Source organism: Drosophila ananassae, chromosome XL (assembly GCF_017639315.1).
Source record: "Drosophila ananassae strain 14024-0371.13 chromosome XL, ASM1763931v2, whole genome shotgun sequence".
Classification (NCBI taxonomy): Eukaryota; Metazoa; Arthropoda; class Insecta; order Diptera; family Drosophilidae; genus Drosophila; species Drosophila ananassae.
The window spans coordinates 3,785,700-3,805,682 of record NC_057931.1 but is presented as its reverse complement, the minus strand read 5'-3'; the positions used below and the strand labels follow the sequence as shown (position 1 = coordinate 3,805,682).

The window sequence follows — 19,983 nt, the reverse complement described above, 5'->3', positions numbered from 1 at the left end:
GTTCTCTTTTGGGTGAGATCTTCTCTTAAAAACCGACAAAAAAAAAAAAACAAAAAAAAAAAAACAACGAAAAATATATAAATAAAATATTAATAAATAATTTTAGAACTACAGTAGAGTGTCTTTTGTAAAGGAAATCTTCTGTAGAATTCCCCAATCTCCGGGGGCATTATTATGATTATTCCCTGCCTGCCCCTTATCGCCGGGAATGGAAAGTTTCCAGTATTTACATCGGATGTGGGAATTATGGTTGGACTTTTGGGAGATTTTTAGCTAAAGGGGGAATCAGAAGATTTCCCTCTATGAAGATTGCCTTTTGGCAAGATTTCCCTCCAAAAAGAACTATATTTTGTGATAGAGAGAGCTAACAGAAGGTTTCTTCAAAAATTTTAACCAAAAAGGGAATTAAAAGATTTCCCTTTTGGAAGATTGCCCTTAATAAAGATTTCCCTCCAACAAAACTATTCTTTCATAAAGAGGGATCTAACAAAAAGAATAATACAAATTTTAACTTCAAATGGAATAATTAAATTTCCCTTTATGAAGATTTCCTTCGATAAAGATTTCCTTTAAAAAAAACAAAACAAATAATTCAAAATGTTTATTTTAAAAGGGAATAAAAAGAATTACCTTTATGAAGATTTCCTCTTATTAAGATTTCCGTCCAAACAAAAACTTCTACTTTTTTATTGAGAGAGCTAATAGAAAAAAAATTTTAAGTTTGTAACTTGTATGAAAATAAAAAGATTTCCCTTGTTGAAGATTTCCTTTACTAAAGATTTCCCTCCTAAAAAACTTCTATATATTTATAGAAAAGCTAACAGAATGAAGATTTGAAAAAGATACAGATAAAAAGATTTCCCTTTTTGAAGATTTCCTTTTATTAAGATTTCCCTAAAAAAAACTGTATTCTTTAATAGAGAGAGAGCTAACAAAAAGAATCATTTTAAAATTTTAACTAATATGAATATAAAAATATTTCCTCTTGTGAAGATTTCCCTCTACAAAGATTTCCCTCCAAAAAAAAAACTCTATTCTTTCTCAGAGAGAGAGAGAGAGAGAACTAACAGAGAAGAATAATTCAAAACTATTGTGTAATTTACATTAACGAGCGGATGTCGTTGGCTTCTACTATATAATGAACCAATTACCCAGTTTGTCTCTTGATTCGATTGCTCTGCACAGGCTACAGATACAAAGATACACAGCACACAGATACAGATACAGATACAGATATTATTGTATCTGTTTGGGTTTTGCAAAGTGACTGAACGAGATTTTTGTGGCTACAGCTTTCAATACTAGGCTACTGCGGAGGCTACTGGGTCTGCTACTCTGCTACTGGATACTGGATACTGGGCACTGGGTAGTGGTACTGGTGCTCTTCCAATTCCCATACCTATATAGTGGATGCCCCCATAACCCCCATAAACCATCCACCTCCTCCCCAATTCCAATCCCAATTCCACTTCCACTTCCAATTCCATTTCATTTCATTTCATTCATGTTGAAGACACCCACTTGAATGATTATGAGGCACTGCAGATGCTCACTGCGATGAGATTTTGTTCGCTCAGATACACAGATACATATTCAGATAGTAGTCTCTAGATACAGATACTGATTTGGCCATCGTCAAGTGACGCTTCCTCATTTGCCGGCTCACCCACGTGCCAAATACTTCAGATACTTCAAATTAGTGGCTCACAATCCCAATCTCGCCAAGTGGTCTCGACAAGAATGCGATCATCTCTATAAGAAGTACTAGATTTTTGATTAGTTTGTAATATCAGATACTTTTTCATCTAGATTCTACAAAGAAATCTACAAAGATATAGACTCTAAACATTAGTTATAATAGAAGAAATCGACCATCTCTATAGGAAGTAATAGATTTTTGAGAGTTACTGCTTAGAAGTCTTTAAAGATATTATTATCTAAGATTATATAACTATTTTTGATGCAAGAAGGCCATAATATCTATAAGAAATTGAAGAGATATAGATTTTGAAGAGTTTATAGAGTTACTTCATAGAAATCGATCAAGATATTACCTTAAAGACTATCCAGATAATCTCTGAAAGAAATTCAAGCTTTTCAAATCTGAATTTTAGACTATATAGAAATAAAACTAAGAAGTCTATAAAGATATTATTATATAAAATTTTAGAACCAATTTCTATGGAAAAAGCCTATATCTCTCATATCTATAAGATATTTCTATGAGACACCTGTAGTACTGATTTTTAAAGACCTTATATGGATCTAGAAATCTATAAATATATTATTATTTCAAGTTTAAGAACTAGATATAGAAGATAGAAGTAGAAGGAAATCTATCTCATAATTTTACATTTTAAATCTCAAAACTTTTCCCTCAAAAAGATAGCAAAAAAAAGCAAACTTTTCCATCCAACTCTACTGTTTAGTTTCGCTCCAAAAATTCGGTTCGGAATTGGGATTTTAATGTTATGGTTTCTAGGCACTTTGGACTCGATCGTAATTGGCGATCCGATCCCGACTAGAGATCTGTAATTGTGCTTCAAGACAGGATTCTACGAAGCACTTATAGAGATACACATAGAGAAAAAAGGGGACTTTTTTATTAAAAAAATGACTACAAAATTATACTACTGAAAATTATTAAAATTTTTACTACTTATATTTTATTTATTTATTTATTATATTATTTATATTTAATCTTAAAAGTTTATAGTTTTTTTTGAAGTGTAAAAAAATCTTTGACTGGAAAAACTATCACTGCAATTTCCTTTGCCAGTTTTTTTTTGCATATTCATGAGATACAGATACTAATGCCGGAGATACTAAACAGAGATACAAAGATACAGATACAAAGACTGAGATACTCACACTACTGGCCGATCTGGCCTGGCCGGTGCTTGTAATTTTTTAATAACACTTAACAGACGCCTTGGACTTGGCATTTAAATTGTTCATAAATTATGTTTCCATTTTTTATTGTTTTTTTTATTGTTTATTTATTTTTTAATTATTAGCGATGAGATAGTGAGATAAGTGGCGCTAAAGATACTCGAAAATAAATTTAATTTCCATAACTCCTTAATACTTTACTTGTTTTATTTATTTATTTATTTCTTTAAAATATATCTTTAAAATTTAAATTAACACAAAAATAAACAAAAAACAAAGAAATATTACTTAGTAATACTAATAAAGATCAATTGTGTGTCTCTCGCAGATACTTTTTAGTTATGGCTGCAAAAAAAAATCCAAATATCTTAAACCAAATAATGCAAAAAAAAAAAAAAATGAATAAACAATGAAGAACAAACTCACTTGCTTTAGATTTTTTTTTGCTCTTATTTTTAATTGCAAATATTGAAGAATTCGCCACAGGCACGTAGTCTAACAATCATCTATCTGTTTGGGATAAAGTGAGGCACTAGACTGGAATAATTATTATTGGTACAATCTATATACTATATAGTGCTATATATTATAAAATATATACTATATATTACATAGAACTTGTATAGAAAGACTGTCTTGCTGATAATTGTTAAAATTTAGTGAGAAATTGAGAGAAACTATAGATGTTTCTGGGGTTTCTTTTAGTTTTTAGATCTTTCTTATAGATGATATTGGTTCTCTAACAATCCCTCTAATATCCCTAATTTCTAGACTCGAAGATAGTTGGTGGGTTTTAATGGGAATTTGTGGGAAACTAAAGATATATTTAGAAGGTATAGATAGATAAGAACTTTAAACAGACCTTTCCTAAGAACTTTTTATTCGAATTTCTTCAAAAAACTGTCTTTCTACAAAAAAGAGAATAAGAACTGCATCCAGATACTTTAGTCATTAGTAAGCACTTCTTTATAATTGATTATTTATGCTGGAAGTCCCCTCCTTCCTCCTTCCTCCATCCTGCAGTTGTTTATGAAAGAGATCCACTTTAAAGTATTCAGCAAAAAATGAATAATCTAACAAAGGCAGAAATCGAAGCTTGAGTTTGTGTGTTTTTTTTTGTGGGAAATGCGATCGAAGACCCAAATAGAAAATAAACCAAAACTCGATAGCTGATAGCCGGCAGTTCAGATTCCAAATATTTTACTGCTGATCTTGTAAAAAAAAAAAATATAAGAAAAAAAAGAAAAGAGAACATCGATTGCAAATCGAAACCTAAACCTGATTGTGGCACATAATTGACTGCATTAGCCAGTGAGATGCGCCTCGGAGATGCAACAGATGGCACCTCGCCACCAATTCGCATACCACGAGCTCTGATCCTCCCCTCTGGAGACGCTCGCTCCCCTGGCGGCTCCCTGGCGGCTCTCTGGGGGCTCTCCTCTGGATCCTCCTCTTTCCTGAACTTGAGAGCAATTTTATTTATTTTTTTAATTTTTTCTTTTAAAAAAAACTTGTTTTATTCGTTGCATTCTTCATCATCATCATCTTTGTTGCAGAAACTTGGTCATAATTGAGTTTTTTTTTATTGTATTTTTTTTTTATTTTTATTTTTTTAATTTTTTTTTTGTGGCATAATATTGCCTTGGAATAACGCAATGCCAAAGTTGTTGTGCCGGTTGTTTCTCTTTTTTTTTTGTTTTTGTTTATTTTTCTTTTATTTTTTTTATTTTTTATTTTTTCCTTTTTTTAAATTTTTTTTCCGGCTCTTGTCTCCCGGATTCCGTTCTACAGACGACCTCAAGAGGTGGGTTGGGGTGGTTGGGCCACTTTTTTTTATATCACCTACACTGAGAGAAATTTCTGTAACTAGTTTTTATATTAAAATAAATTGTTTTTTTCTAGACCCTTAGCTATTTGTTCAGTGTACTTGGGGGACCTGTTGCCGGTTCTCGCCGGCTACTCGCTCTTTCCCCTCCTTTGGCCCCCACCCCCCCCACTTCCCCCAAAGTGGACATCGAGCTGGGGTCTTGTGGACTCATGGAAGTGGCAGCGACTCCCTGACTCTCCGAGGAGCAACCGGTTCGAGGCGGATCGCTTTTCGAGCCCTGTTGCTATTTTTGTGACTCCCTCCCCCAATCCCCCCATCCCGATGCAGTTACAGTCTTTCCTCTTGAAATTGAACTCTTAAATAAAAAAAAAAAAAATAAATCTTGAGGTCATCTGCCAGGGGGTGGCTGTGGGTGGGTGGGTGCTGCTGGGAGGCTGCCTTCGGTATCATTGACTACGTAATGAAAAAAATAAAAAAACTTGTGAAAAATATTAAAAATTGATAAGAAAAGAGGGGGGAGAAGTAGAAGGAGAGAAAGAGCGGGGAGAAAGAGAGGAGAGAGTGCTGGGAAGAGTTCTTTTTAATTCTTAATCTTAAATAATCTCTTAAATAATAAAAAATTAATACATATGTCAGAATATTTAATAAAAGAAAAAAGAGAGTAGAATTCTTTGTTTTTAATTAAAAAATTTTATAAAATATATAAATTTATTTAATAAAATAGTTAATTTTAGACAAAAATTTAAGCTAAAATGAAAAAATTGTTCCTTTTAATGTAAATTCTGTAAAAAAATAATAAATAAAAAAAATTATAATTTTATTAAAAAGAGATACATACTCTAAAAACAATATTAAAAAAATGTAGAAAAACAAACTAAAACAGTTTCGAACTAAAGTTTTCATTTTAATTAGGTATTTATATTATTTTTAAAATATTAAGAGATTAAGAGATTTTTGTATAAAAAAACATTTACAAATTTTTAATTATTCATTAAAGGATAAAATTAAAAAAAAGAAAAGAAAAGAGGAGAAAAGTGTCTAGGCTTTGAGTTCGAGTTAGAATATTTGTATTTCTTTAAAAAAATTACATAAAAAGAAGAAGAACTTGAAATCTCCAATAAACTTTGGACTTTGCCCTTTTGCTGGAAATGAAGTGTCTTTCTTTCCGAAGACAGTCTTCTGAAGAATCTCCCCCTTAAGAGAGAGAGAGGGAGAGATAGTGAAAGAGAGAGAGATAAAGCTCCAGAGAAAGAGAAGAATGTTGCACGTGTTGCAAAAAAAAAATGACAAAAAAATAATAATAATTATCAACGTAACGCTTCGATGGATTGCCAAAAAAAAATGAAAAAAAAAAAAAAAATAAATAATAATTTCTAAAAATAGAGAAACTCTAAACAGACGGTAACTGGAAAGAGTCAGAGACCTCCATGGCCGATAAGGCCGATTTTTATCAAACAAGTGCTCGTATAGCTATAGACGCTATATATCCAGACCGAAGCGAGTGTTTGCGGATCGAATTTGTAGTGCCCGGATATGAGTTTGGTCCACAATCGATCTGCGTCGCAAGATATCCGTAATTGGAGGTAGTAATTGTCCAAAAATTAGAGCCATTTCGAAGGATAAGATCTATTATTAAGAGGTCTAATGAGATTTGAAAAAATAAATGGAATTAAAATGAAGAAAATAAATAAAATAAATGGGATAAATATGATACATAAAATAAATTAAATAAAATAAGTAAAATAAAAAAAATTTATAAAATAAAATCAAATAAATAAGATAAAAAAATGAATAAAATAAAATAAAATAATATTAAATAAAATTAAATTAAATAATAAGATAAAATCAGGAAATCTTCAAACAAAGACTCCAATATCCTCAAAAAATGTCAATGTAGATAATCTATATAGATAACCTAAAAAAAATAATAAAAAATAATAAAAAAATGATAAAAAAATGAGTAAAAAAATGGATAAAAGAGTAGAGAAATAGAGAAATAGAAAAGATAACACAAGATCACCTGTTGTCGGTCGCATTCTTGGGAAATGTTGACAATGTTTGCTTTTGAACAGCTTTTGAATAACAGGTTCTCTTGGCTCGTTTCGGTTCGAACTTGGAGCAGAACTTGGGGCAGAACTTGGGAGCATAATTTGGCCCAAATGTTCCTATTTTTTTTTTCTTTTTCTATTTTTTTTATGGCCCGGTTGTTTGGACTTGACAAATATCACAGATATCAGCCGATAATGATCCATGGTCTGATGCTTTTTCTATTTTTTCTAAGCAACCAATTAGCGTCTCTTACAAATCGATCGATTTTGTCATCTAATAATTATTTATTTATTTTTATTTTTCATCTAAAAAAAAAAATAGAATAAAAAAATGTCAACCCAGAAGTCTGGCACATGCGGACTTGGAATTCGACTGGAGAAGTGACAAAAAAAAAAAAACTAACACCTCAATTTTTTATTCAATTTGTCAACGGATAAAAAATAAAAAAATAATAAAAACAAAAAGCAGGTGACGTTGCTACATGACTGGCATTTTATTGAAGTAACTGGCTCGACTCCCGGCTTGTATTTGTTGTTGATTTTTTATTTTTTTTTTGTTGAACTTGCTTCGTCGCGTGCCGGTCTTTTTTTATTTTTTGTTGTTAAAAAAATGTCGTATAATTCCCTGACGATCTGCATAGATTAGAGTGAGAGAACCCCGAAAAGGGGTTTTAAAATTCGCAACATGAATAAATAAAAAAATTCAAGTATTTGCCTTGGCATTATTTTCAATTCTCATTGTCATAAAAGGGGGGGTCTTCACTCACTCATCTTCAAGGTGGTTTAAATATCTTTAACCTGATGATGAGGATACCCCCTATGTCCTGCTAATTTTTGAGTTTTTCGGGGAACTTTTTCCCACTTTCCACGAGGGCTGTTTATGGAGTTTATCGATTCATGGTCCCCCCATAGTCATATTCGGGCCATAAAGCCCACTCGGTATCTGGGGCTATATAGTTTTATGTCCAACAGATATAGATACCATTCCGTTACTCTACTGTGCGAACAATTGAAATTCAAATTGATAAGAAAAGTGTATTTTTTTTTTTAATTTATGTTTTTATTTCAAGGTTTCAAAAGGAAATAAAATAAAAAATAAAATAGAACAAGCTCTCATAATAACTCTTAATAATTCTTAATAATTCTTAATAATTGTCTTGTTATTATTTTGTGTAACAATTAATCAAACAGTACTGATATTTACACACTTGTTGTCTTAATCATAGTTTTTATTTTATTTTTTTTTTAGCTATCACCTTGAGGGAATTTATCAACAAGCCGGCGACACAAAACACACAAATATATATTATCTTGGGAAAATAGTTTCAAAAGGTGAGTCAATCAATCACTTCTTTATTGTCTATTTTTTGTTCTTTTCATTCATTTTGACTTTAAAGTCGAAGCTCTTGAGAAACTCTCTCAATTTGAACAGAAAAGGCTGTGGGTTGTGGTTCCTGGTCCTGCCACCCTCTGCAACCATCACTTGAATTGAGTTTCGCGGTCAAATTCTAATCACTCGACGCTAAAGTAATTAATTAAGTTTTGGCAAATTCTTGGCTAAAAAGAAGGACTGGACCTGGCTCCCATTTGTCTTCCGACGGCTTACCATTTTATTGTTTATTTGCATATGCGGGCTTACCATTTCTTATTCCGACAATGATTGAATACTTTTTAATAAATACTTTCAAGTGTGTTTATTAATTAAAAACAATAAATAACAAACTGTAAAAAATAAACAATAGAAGTGGGGGCAAAAGTGGTAAACCGTGTCAGCAATCTCATGAAGTAGTTTTCGATTATTTCGACAAGTTCTTTTATTTTATAAATATTTAATTACAGGAATTAATTAATGTAATAAAATATAATTAAGGGTAATAAGCGATAGTCTTAAAATATTAATACAACATTCATATACAAGTAAAAATAGGAAAAATATATATATTTTAACTGAAAAAGTCAAAGATTGAAGAGATTTTTTGAGAAAATATGGAATTTTGCAAGAGGTTTCTTTATAAAAAATTATACTATTTTGAAAAAGGGTTTTTTTCGACAGATTTTGTTGCAGATTTGTGGGAAATCAATTAACTCAAATTTTAAGACAACGGAATGTCTTAAGAATCGAATGAGAATTCGAAGAGATATAGCCACCGATCTGGGCCATATATGGAAATCCAGCACTTTACAAGGGGTATCCCCACAAAAATTTAAAAAAAAATCTGAAAAATATTTTGTGTTAGGATTTTAATGCAGAATGAATCCGCAAAGCGTTTAAGGTTTTCCTTTTGGGAATCGGATGAGAATTGGCCGAGATATAGCTATGAGTATGGGCCAAGTACCAAAATCCAAGATTTTGAAGGGTATCCCCCACAAAAATTTGAAAAATGTCGAAAATATATTTTGCTAACGGATGCAGACGGATTGTTTCAGAAATCGTTTAAGGTATCCCGCTTGAGGATCAGATGGGAATTGGCCGAGATATAGCTATGGACGTGGGCCAAGTACGAAAATCCTGCATTCTGAAGGGTATCCCCCACAAAATATTGAAAAATTTTGAAAAAATATTTTCTCCCAGGATTTTGATGCAAAAAGACTGGAAATCGATTCACAAATCGTTTAAGGTATCCCGCTTGAGGATCGGATGGGAATTGGCCGAGATATAGCTATGGACGTGGGCCAAGTACGAAAATCCTGCATTCTGAAGGGTATCCCCCACAAAATATTGAAAAATTTTGAAAAAATATTTTCTCCCAGGATTTTGATGCAGAAAGACTGGAAATCGATCCACAAATCGTTTAAGGTATCCCGCTTGAGGATCGGATGGGAATTGGCCGAGATATAGCTATGGACGTTGGCCAAGTACGAAAATCCTGCATTCTGAAGGGTATCCCCCACAAAATATTGAAAAATTTTGAAAAAATATTTTCTCCCAGGATTTTGTTGCAGAAAGACTGGAAATCGATCCACAAATCGTTTAAGGTATCCCGCTTGAGGATCGGATGGGAATTGGCCGAGATATAGCTATGGACGTGGGCCAAGTACGAAAATCCTGCATTCTGAAGGGTATCCCCCACAAAATATTGAAAAATTTTGAAAAAATATTTTCTCCCAGGATTTTGATGCAGAAAGACTGGAAATCGATCCACAAATCGTTTAAGGTATCCCGCTTGAGGATCGGATGGGAATTGGCCGAGATATAGCTATGGACGTTGGCCAAGTACGAAAATCCTGCATTCTGAAGGGTATCCCCCACAAAATATTGAAAAATTTTGAAAAAATATTTTCTCCCAGGATTTTGATGCAGAAAGACTGGAAATCGATCCACAAATCGTTTAAGGTATCCCGCTTGAGGATCGGATGGGAATTGGCCGAGATATAGCTATGGACGTGGGCCAAGTACGAAAATCCTGCATTCTGAAGGGTATCCCCCACAAAATATTGAAAAATTTTGAAAAAATATTTTCTCCCAGGATTTTGATGCAGAAAGACTGGAAATCGATCCACAAATCGTTTAAGGTATCCCGCTTGAGGATCGGATGGGAATTGGCCGAGATATAGCTATGGACGTGGGCCAAGTACGAAAATCCTGCATTCTGAAGGGTATCCCCCACAAAATATTGAAAAATTTTGAAAAAATATTTTCTCCCAGGATTTTGATGCAGAAAGACTGGAAATCGATCCACAAATCGTTTAAGGTATCCCGCTTGAGGATCGGATGGGAATTGGCCGAGATATAGCTATGGACGTGGGCCAAGTACGAAAATCCTGCATTCTGAAGGCCCACAAAATATTGAAAAATTTTGAAAAAATATTTTCTCCCAGGATTTTGACGCAGAAAGACTGGAAATCGATCCACAAATCGTTTAAGGTATCCCGCTCAATAATCGGATGAGAATTGGAAAAGATATAGAGACTGATAGGAGCCATATATGAAAATCAAGGGATATCCTCACAAATATTTTGAAAAAAATCTAAAAAAAATTGTTGTGTCAGGATTTTAATGCAGATAGATGGTAAATCAATCCAAGATTCTTTTGAGTATTCCTAAAGTATTCCGTTTGAAGATCGAATAAGAATCGAAAAAGATATCGATTTTAGAAGTCAGGTATGGAAGTCCTATGGAACTTCCAAAAATATTTTATTTTCTTATGTTTACTTTTAATTGGAAAGTGTAGAGTATGCTAGTGCCTTAAAACTAAAATAAAATCTCCAAAAACACATGAAATACCCCCTTACTATTTAACTATTTTAACTTTTTAACAAAAAACTAAATAGTGTTGCAATAATTTTGTTAAAATTTTTTTGTGTCAACTTTCAGTTGCAGTTTCAGTCGGAAGTGAAGGAGAAACTTTACGAAAACTACATTGTTTCGTAGTTGATTATTTTTTTATTTTATTCCCCTGGCTGCCCCCCTCTTTTCAGTATTTTTTCGTATTTTTTTTTGTATTTTTTTCTCTGGTATTTAATCATTTGTCAGCGTGGCATTGCATTGAAGTTGTGTGCCATTGTTGTTCGTTGTCTTTTGTTGCTTTGGCTTTTTTGTTTCTCTGTCTGTTTGGGGTTGCGTGTTCATTGACGTCACTGGCAACTTTTGAAGGGTGAAAGGGGTGGTTAGAGGCGGTTAAAAGGGAGCTGTGTTGCATGTTGCACGCATACACACTAACAGAAAAGAGGAGACCTGCACTCAAGTAAGCAGGTCAGGCCACAGTGAGCGGTTCTTGTGGTTTAACTCACTTCGAAACCGCCCCTTTTGCCCCGCCCCCAAAAACATCATCACTTAAGAGGGGGGGGATGCCACCCACAAACCCCAACTCGGCCAGCTTGCGGTTTACTTCAAGTTGTAGCCTCCCAGGTTTAGAGACTAAATTGCATAATGTCTCTCGCCTTTTTCGCCGATTTTCTGATTTTCCCCCCAAATTGAAATTGATTTTTTTTTTAAAAGGACCTCCTCCTCGGTGTCCTTGTTTCGTTTAAAAAAATTCCTCGAAATCAATTTCAATTAACCAAAAAAATAAAAAAAAGAGGAGTGGAGAGCTCTTTCTTCCATAAATAAATAAATAAAATTCGCGAAAAATAAATATGCATGAGAACCGAAAGCTGCTTCAGCTTAAGATTATTTTTTTCATATTTGGTATTCATTTATTTTGGTATTCCGTTATTTTGGTATTTTAAATTTCAATTTACAGTTATTTATTTTTCAAGAGACAAGCAGGTTCTTGGAGAAGTTTCTCAAAAAAATATTACAAATATTTATTTTCAAGTTAAAGTCATTCTTTTTTGGGACTTTGTATTTTGAAAAATTATGGTTAAAATATATATATATTTTTTAGGAATAAATAGAGCTTAAATTATAAGTAGTTTTTAAAATAAAATCTAAGAATAGTCTTTAGAAGTGCCGGGTATTAATTATATTTTTCTTAAAGAATCTTTAAAGAATATCTTCTCTTTCTCTTTATCTCCTTCAAACTTTCCTAAGCCTCTCTTGATTTTTTTTCCTCTTTTTTATATTTATTATATATTATTTATATATATTATATATTATTTATATATATTATATATTATTTATATATATTATATATTATTTATATATATTATTTATTTCTCAACCTTATCCCCATTTCTCTCCGTGTATGCTCGTCTGTGTGTGTGGCTTGTTGACTCGCCCCGCTAATAATTGCCAAGACCGCGCCAGGAAAGGCAAACAAATTTACAAAACTGGCTGGCAGTCCCCCCCTTGCCCTCTGTTCCATATCCTTCCCCTTCTCCTTATCCTTCTCCTCTCCCCCCCCCCCTTTCTTTCTTTGGTATTTTTTTCCCGCCTCTCCGTCCGCCGTAGTCAGCAAGTCTGGCAGTTAGCGCCTCAGTCGACGGCACCGGAAAAAGTCACGTTTTGCATTTTGGTTTCGGTTTGGCGCTCCCCTTTTTTTAGGCCCCCCTTCAGGTCTGTTCTACCCCTCTTTTTCCCCCTAAGACCCCCCTTTATCTGCCCTATACACCACCCCTGGTTGGTTCTTACTTTCTTGTTTATCTTGAGGCTCTTCGAATATCAAAAGTGATAATTCCTGAGGGAGTACCACGTTTGAAATTGTCATAGACTGTTTAAGAAATATTTTTGTTTATTTTCTCTAATTTTTTAAGGTTTAATTTAGTAATTTAAAGATTAAAAAATTATAAAACACAAAAGTTTCTCAAGAAATAAGACTCTCCTCTCAAGACCTCTCCCTTAAACCCCTTTTAAACCCTTTCGATACTCTTTTGAAACCCCCTTTAAAGGGTATCAACTAGTCTTTATTATAAAATCCATAGACAGCCCCTTGCTCTTCTCATTTTCGAGTTGTGTTTACCTTTTTTTTGGAAATGTTTGAAGCGCCTACGCGGTGGAATTTTAGCCTTTTGGCGTTGATTTCTCGAATATTTTATTGCACATCCCGTGCTAGTTGTGTGTGCGGCTGTGGGGGTGTGCTCATCATGAACAATTGAAATGCATAAATGTATACTACACGGCTCACCGATTGCTATCTGGCGGACTAAATTGCCAGTGACAACATGGCGTATGCGCAATTTTAAGAGCCTCCAGATCTCCCCAACTTGGCATTTTTGATTGTGACTTTGGTAAAGGGATGTTGCATGTATATTTCATATGTTGCCTATGTTGCACATGCAACCAACTCAGTTTTAATAAGCCAGCAAGTCAAAGAGAGCTTCAAAAACCGGAAAATGGTTATTAAATGACTTTCCTCTCGGCCCATTTGACCATAAACTGCAGTTATTGCAGGAGAAGTACTCTTTCTGCTTATTAGCTTGAACTTTTGACTCCAATTTGATGTTTACTTTGCCTCTGGAAAGACATTTCGTCTTTGAAGTCGGGCTTCAGGGCGTATGAGTGATATGTGATGGAGTCTTTGGCTTAAATATTAATATTAGTTTGTGGTTTTTGGGTTCTGCAATATTTCAAAATAAAAATAGTAAAGAAAAAAATAATAATTTATAGAAAAATTAATTTTTTTATTTTAAAGCTAAAAAAGCCATAAGAACACAGTGCGTATACTTGATATTTCTTGCCTAAAAGATATTTCTTTACGAATTATGCTTAAAAAAAAAGATTTTTGTTTGGAAAAAGTATGTTTTTAAATAATTTATATATATAAACCATTATTTTGTAGTTTTTAAGCCAAAAGAATGAAAGGACCACTGTGCGTATGAGTAATATTTTGAAAAGAATCATGTTTCTAAACCAAACAGACGGATTAAAAAGGCAAAACACTAATAATAATTAAAAGTTTGTTGTCATATTTGTTTGAAATAGTGATTTTGTTGTCACTCTCCGGCTCTTTGTTCGAAATTTGTAGCCCTTGACGCAGAAATGTGCATGAATTTCGTTTTAATAGCCTAGCCAGGTGAAATATTATGCCAACAACAATGACAGCATTAATTGCTGACACAGTTTAACTCTCACACATACAAACATAAACACACATATATACACACACACACACCATACACACACACACACTGTAGAAGCTACTAATTCAGACACATTCAGAGAAACGAGCCGTGACGCTTTTTGGTTAATTTTTGTTGCCTGTCTGACAGGACATGCAAAGAGGTATTTTAATAGATGTCAGTGTGTGTGTGTGGGTGTGTGTGTGTGTCTGCCCCCCGGAAGGTGCATGTGTGTATGTGTATGTTAATTGAGTTTATGTTATCAAAGATTTGCTTTGTTGTGGTTTTGACAGCGAATTTTTCGATACGTTTCTGGTCCCAAAAACATAAAATACAAAAATATATACAAAATAATATATATATATATACATATAGTATCTTTTATATATAATATAGTATCTATATATATAGTATCTTTTATCTGCCTCTTTTGGGAAAATAATTTCCTTTCAAACTCTTCAGTATTTTATATTTTATTCTGACCTTTTTATGTTATTTTACGAGGTTTTAATTGTAATAGTTATAGTTTTTATTTAGTAGCTTAGTTTCTTAGTTTGTAGTTAAGAATTTTAAGAATTGTAGTTAAGACATTTTTTTTTAAGTCTAGATATGTTATAGTTTTAGTTTATTGTTTAAGAGTAGTATGTTTTATGTTGTAAACATAATTTATTTTATATTTATATAACTATTTATTTTATACAACTATTCCAATTATTAAAGTAACTATTTTTAAAAAATATTAATCATTAATATGGCATATTTTAGATATTTTTTATATTTTTTTAAACCGGGATAAGACTAATAGATTCAGGGATTTTAAATTAAAAATAGTCTTTGAAAATTGATTTTTATTTTATTTATTTATTTATTTGACACAATTAGTTAACATAAATCTTAAGCATAAATTAAGCCTTGTTTTAGATTTTTTTTAATATTAAAAATAAAAATCTAATAATTTGTAATATTTTTAAACAGTTTCTCATTAAAGAAAGTTAGATTGTATATGAGATTGAATCTCATAAATTAAAAAATATATACTTATTAAAATTAATATTATATTAATTTAATCCTTTTTAACTACTTAAGTGTATAAATTTCTCTGAGTGCATCGCAGTAGTGCCTCCTTTTCGGGCATTTTCATAATGAATAATATTTTGTTGTTTTGGTTTCGCTTGGGCCTCTGACATGGGTAAACATTTGTGTTTGGGGTTTAAAGTTCATTGCATTGTGTCAGGGTTGTCCTGACCCTCTATCCCCCCTCCATCCTCCTCTCCACCCTCCTCTGGCTAGTCCTGGCAATCCTTTTTTTGGTCGCCCCCCTCCCGACCCAGAGCCTTGTTCTGGCCTTGTTTTCTTTTTAGTTTAGTTAGGCTCCCACTTTCTATCTTACTTTCGGTTTATTGCCTTTTCCCATAGAGTACAGATGTGTGTGTGTGTGTGTATCCTGTGTATCCTGTCCTGGCACACCACTTGGCGGTGAAAAACACTCACATGTAATGCATTTTTAAAATTTGCATGCAACCGAAGCCACCGAAGCCCCGGCAACAATGGCAGCTGTTAGTGTCTAACTAGTTAGTTAGTGCCACATTCAAGATGTTCTGGAGTGTCCTGCAGTGTCCTGGCCAGGTCCTTTTTCGAAAAAAAACAAAGCATAGTGCTGCTTTCAACCAAAAAACAGTGGTTTAGTTGGCGAGAGAGGTAGACTGAGACTAAATCCTGGCATCCTTTATCATGGATTCTCGTATCTAATTAACATAAAATTGAATTAGAAAAGGATTAAGTGGGTGGGTACTTAATTTTATTTTTAAAATATTTCTTTGTCTTAAATATTATTTTTTTTGAGGGATTTTTGGTTCAAAGGACCTCTCTGGCTCATGTCCTGCTGATATTTGGCTGTAGGAGCTAGGAGAAAGGACCTACCCTTTGTCTGCTTTATGCATCTGCTGTCATTGCAAGGGGGGTAGTGGTGGCAAGGCATGTGGCAAGGTGGCAAGGTATCTTCCTGCCACCGATTGCATTTGTTGCAAGCACCAACAGCACTGCACTTTGACTTTAACGCTGTTGCGCTTACTAGGTCAACTGCAACGTCACCGTGTGCCCTCTTAACCATGCCCCATTTCCCCTCCCCCCTCTCTCTCTCTCTAAGCTAAACTGTTGCACCTTTGTAGCTCCTGCTCCTTTCTACCATAACTACCTGCCATAAATCGCTATCTCTCTAGGTGTGTGTATGTGTTTGTGAGTAGCGTGCCACATTTCACACAATGCCACACCCCCTCTCCCAACACACATGCATACAAGTTGGTGGCAAGTGGCAACCAAATAGCTAACTATTTCTAATTGGAGGTCGTTGCGGTGCCCGCCTCCGCTGACTTGACTTGTTGACTCCTCCTCCTGGCTACTGGCTTTCGTCCTGGCTTTTCTCTCCCTCCTCCCTCCTCCCCCTTCCCCTCCCTCCTCTGGTTATCCTTTGCACTTACTAAATGTGCAGGATCCATTTCGGAATATCCTGCACTCGCTTCCATTAACCCCCATCTCCCCCGCCATCTCATTTCTAATTTAATTAAATCTTGGTGGCGCAAAAAGCCCAATTACAGTTAAATAGAGTTATTAAAAAGAGCTGCCTATAAATAGATTTATTTAAAAATTATTTATATAAATTATATAAAAATATAATAGTTAAAATTATAATTAGTAGACCTATACCTTTATTAGAAAAGTCAAGAATCTTAGGTTTTCTGACTTCTGTTTCTATTTCTTCAAGTTAGGTTTATTAATTTTGATTATTTTTTAGTTTAATACTTAAATTAGTTAATTATTAATTAATTCTTAAATATATATTTTTTATTAAATATTTAACCTAAAAAGCAAGAAACTATAACTTTTCAGGACTCTTTTAAGTTTCAAGTTTGAAAAAAGAGAGACAAGTTCAAGTTTTTTTTTTTTTACATATATTTTTATGAGTTTTATTTATCTTGTTTTTTAATAATTTTAATTTTAAATTTGTTATATGATTTTTATTTGTTTTATTTTTGTTTTATTATTATTTGTTTTATTTTTATTTGTTTTATTTTTATTTGTTTTATTTTTATTTGTTTTATTTTTTTTTTCTCTTCTTATTTTATATTTTTTATTATTTATAGGTGTTATTTTTTTTTATTTATTTTATAGTTTTTTTTTGTTAAAAATTTATTTTATATATTTCTTATATATTCTCTCAAACCCCCTTCTAACTTCTCAATTACCCCCAAAATTTCCCTCAGTGTAATCCCCCATGGCGTATGGTGGGAATATATTTTCCCCAGAAACCTCCACTCGCCCCAGCAAGTCCCACTGACCTAAGCCCCACTGTAGTTCTCATCTTTCGAGCTGCATGTCCTCCGGCTGCTGAATCCTTTTCCTCGAATCCTTCGCATCCTTTGCATCCCCTGCATCCTTGAATCCCTGCTAGAGAGAGATAGCAACAAGTTGCAAATGAAAAATTCAACAGAAATGTCCTTCTTCCTTCTTGCATATTTGGAATTTCAAAAATACTGTTCGCATACTGATTTGGAATTTTTGGAATTCAAGGAATAGTAATGAGAAGAAGAAGAAGGTGGAGCAGGATATCCTGTTTTTGGGGCAGCACACCTGTTGTGGTTTTTTTGGGGGGGGGGGGGGGGTTATGCTGTTGTGTGTCCATTAAGGACCTTCTAGGATGAATATTAGCTGCTGCTCTGTTAGATTGTCATTCAATTATGATGGCTATTTTGGGAGGAGATCTCTGGGCAGGCAGGCAGGACATCACCTGGACCAGGACCTTCCTCACTGTCACCGCCCTCTTTCCATTTCGATTTAATTAAATCGAAAATGCACTCATGTAAAATTCAATAATTTCCTGCCCGGCTAACTTAATTAAGTCCGCCATTAAAGTTGCAAGAGTCCTGCGCGGAAAAGGATATTGAAAAAAAAATAAAAGGCGTCACAGGACATAGGTTATACATATATATATAGAAAGGAAGTGGAAGCAATATTCGACTACCAAACTCGCTCAGACCAAAAAGGACGAAGGACCTGCATCACCGCAGGATATGGGAATGCGAAAGCTTCCCCCAGGAGCCCTACTTCCGGATTTCGTAACTGCATCTCGGATTCTCAGAATCACTGCATCTGGTTGTGAAGTTAGTGATAGACAGCCAACTGTATCTACAGGATACATGTGTATCTGAAGCTATTCCTTTTGAATTCCTCACCAACAAGAAGCGGAAATTGTAAAAAGTTTCTTGTTTTTCGGTTTGGAATTGAATTTTGAACACTTTTCGGGCATTCGGGTTGGTGATTTGCATTCGAAATGGCTTAAATGCCATCTGTCAGTGCTAATCCGAGGAGTTTCAGCCCAAAAGTAGGCCACCAATTTGTCATATCCTTCTGGGCTTGTGTGGATTTGTTGAAAGGACATGAGACATGATAAAATGGCCGCTTAGGACACACACACACTCTCTCTCTCTGACAATTGAGACAGGGACGAGCCACCATGTCCTGTCATGTATATGTCTTTTTTTTCAACTTCACAGGACATTCAATCATGTGCCTTTCAATCATATGCAAATAGGCGATATAAGCTGCCCTTCCCCCCCTTTTATGTATTATTATGCAATTTGTCAACTGACTTGTTAATTGTCGCCCCGACTTGTCAGCACTTTAATTCACAAACTCTAATTATGATTGCGGTTATCCATACCCGGTACTTGTTCAATCGGTAGGGAGTGTCTGGTATTTGAACAAGGATATCCTTTATTAAACAATAGCGGACAAGATCAGACTTGTTGAATAAAAGGATATCCTATACTCAAAATTTGATCAAAATTAAAAGAGGACAAAATCAGACAAGATTAGGCAAGAAAAGTACAAAACAAGACAAATAAAATGATTAAAAATAGAAAATAACGCAATTCAACTTAATTGTAAACTATAATTAATACTAATTGTTGATCAGAAGTAAAAAAAGATAAGATTAGACAAGATCTGACAAGATGAACCAGCACTACTGGGTATCCTGCAGTCGAGCAACTAACCCAGAGTCCTCTCTCTCCTTTCTTGTTTGCTCTAGCACGCTTCCAGGCACTTTATTAAATTATCCTTTGATACGCCAGTTGATTAAGCAAATTCCTAAATAAATAAATTAAAATACAAATATGTAAGTAATTAAATATGTATTTCTCTCTCTCTCTGTAAATTTTTGGTGATATTTTAAAGAAATACTCTTCCCTGAAACACTTTTTGTCAGTTTTTTAGCTCGACTCATTAAATCAACTTGAGCTTAATTATTATTTGCCATTTATTGACTTTGATTTGATTGATTTATCGCAGTTTACCTTTAGCTGATAAGACACACACACACTCCACACACACAGTGTGTGTTGTACTGTGTTGTGCATTAAGTTTTGTATTTTGTTCGAATTCGATTCGATTTGATTGCATTTGCGATAAGCCGATTGACAATTGACGTGATTGACACACACAGCTTGTTTCTTTATTTTTTTTTTGCAAAAAAGTATATATAATATATATAGATATATAATTTTTTTTAGGGCTTCTGCCCGGCTACTGGTGCAAATAATAATAAAAAAAAAAGAGAGAGAGAGATAATGCTTTAATGGAGTGCCTGGGGTACGGTGGGACATTTATTGATGACACTACTTAGATAGCTACTTGTATCTGCATTACTTTCGTGTTTGATTGCTCTTGATTAATTGCTTACAAGTGCTTATCAATTGCGAAATGGATCGGAAGAGCTAC

The 19,983-nt window shown here is 33.7% G+C and overlaps 1 protein-coding gene across 1 annotated transcript in view; it reads left to right on the top strand.

Annotated features, from left to right (window-relative positions):
• LOC6503580 (high affinity cGMP-specific 3',5'-cyclic phosphodiesterase 9A) overlaps nt 1–19,983 on the top strand; it is a 116,017-nt gene that overhangs the window by 2,440 nt on the left and 93,594 nt on the right. The window contains exon 2 of the mRNA XM_032453545.2: nt 8,018–8,100. The gene's annotated coding sequence lies outside the window, so the exon portion shown is untranslated. The remainder of the gene's footprint in view (nt 1–8,017; nt 8,101–19,983) is intronic.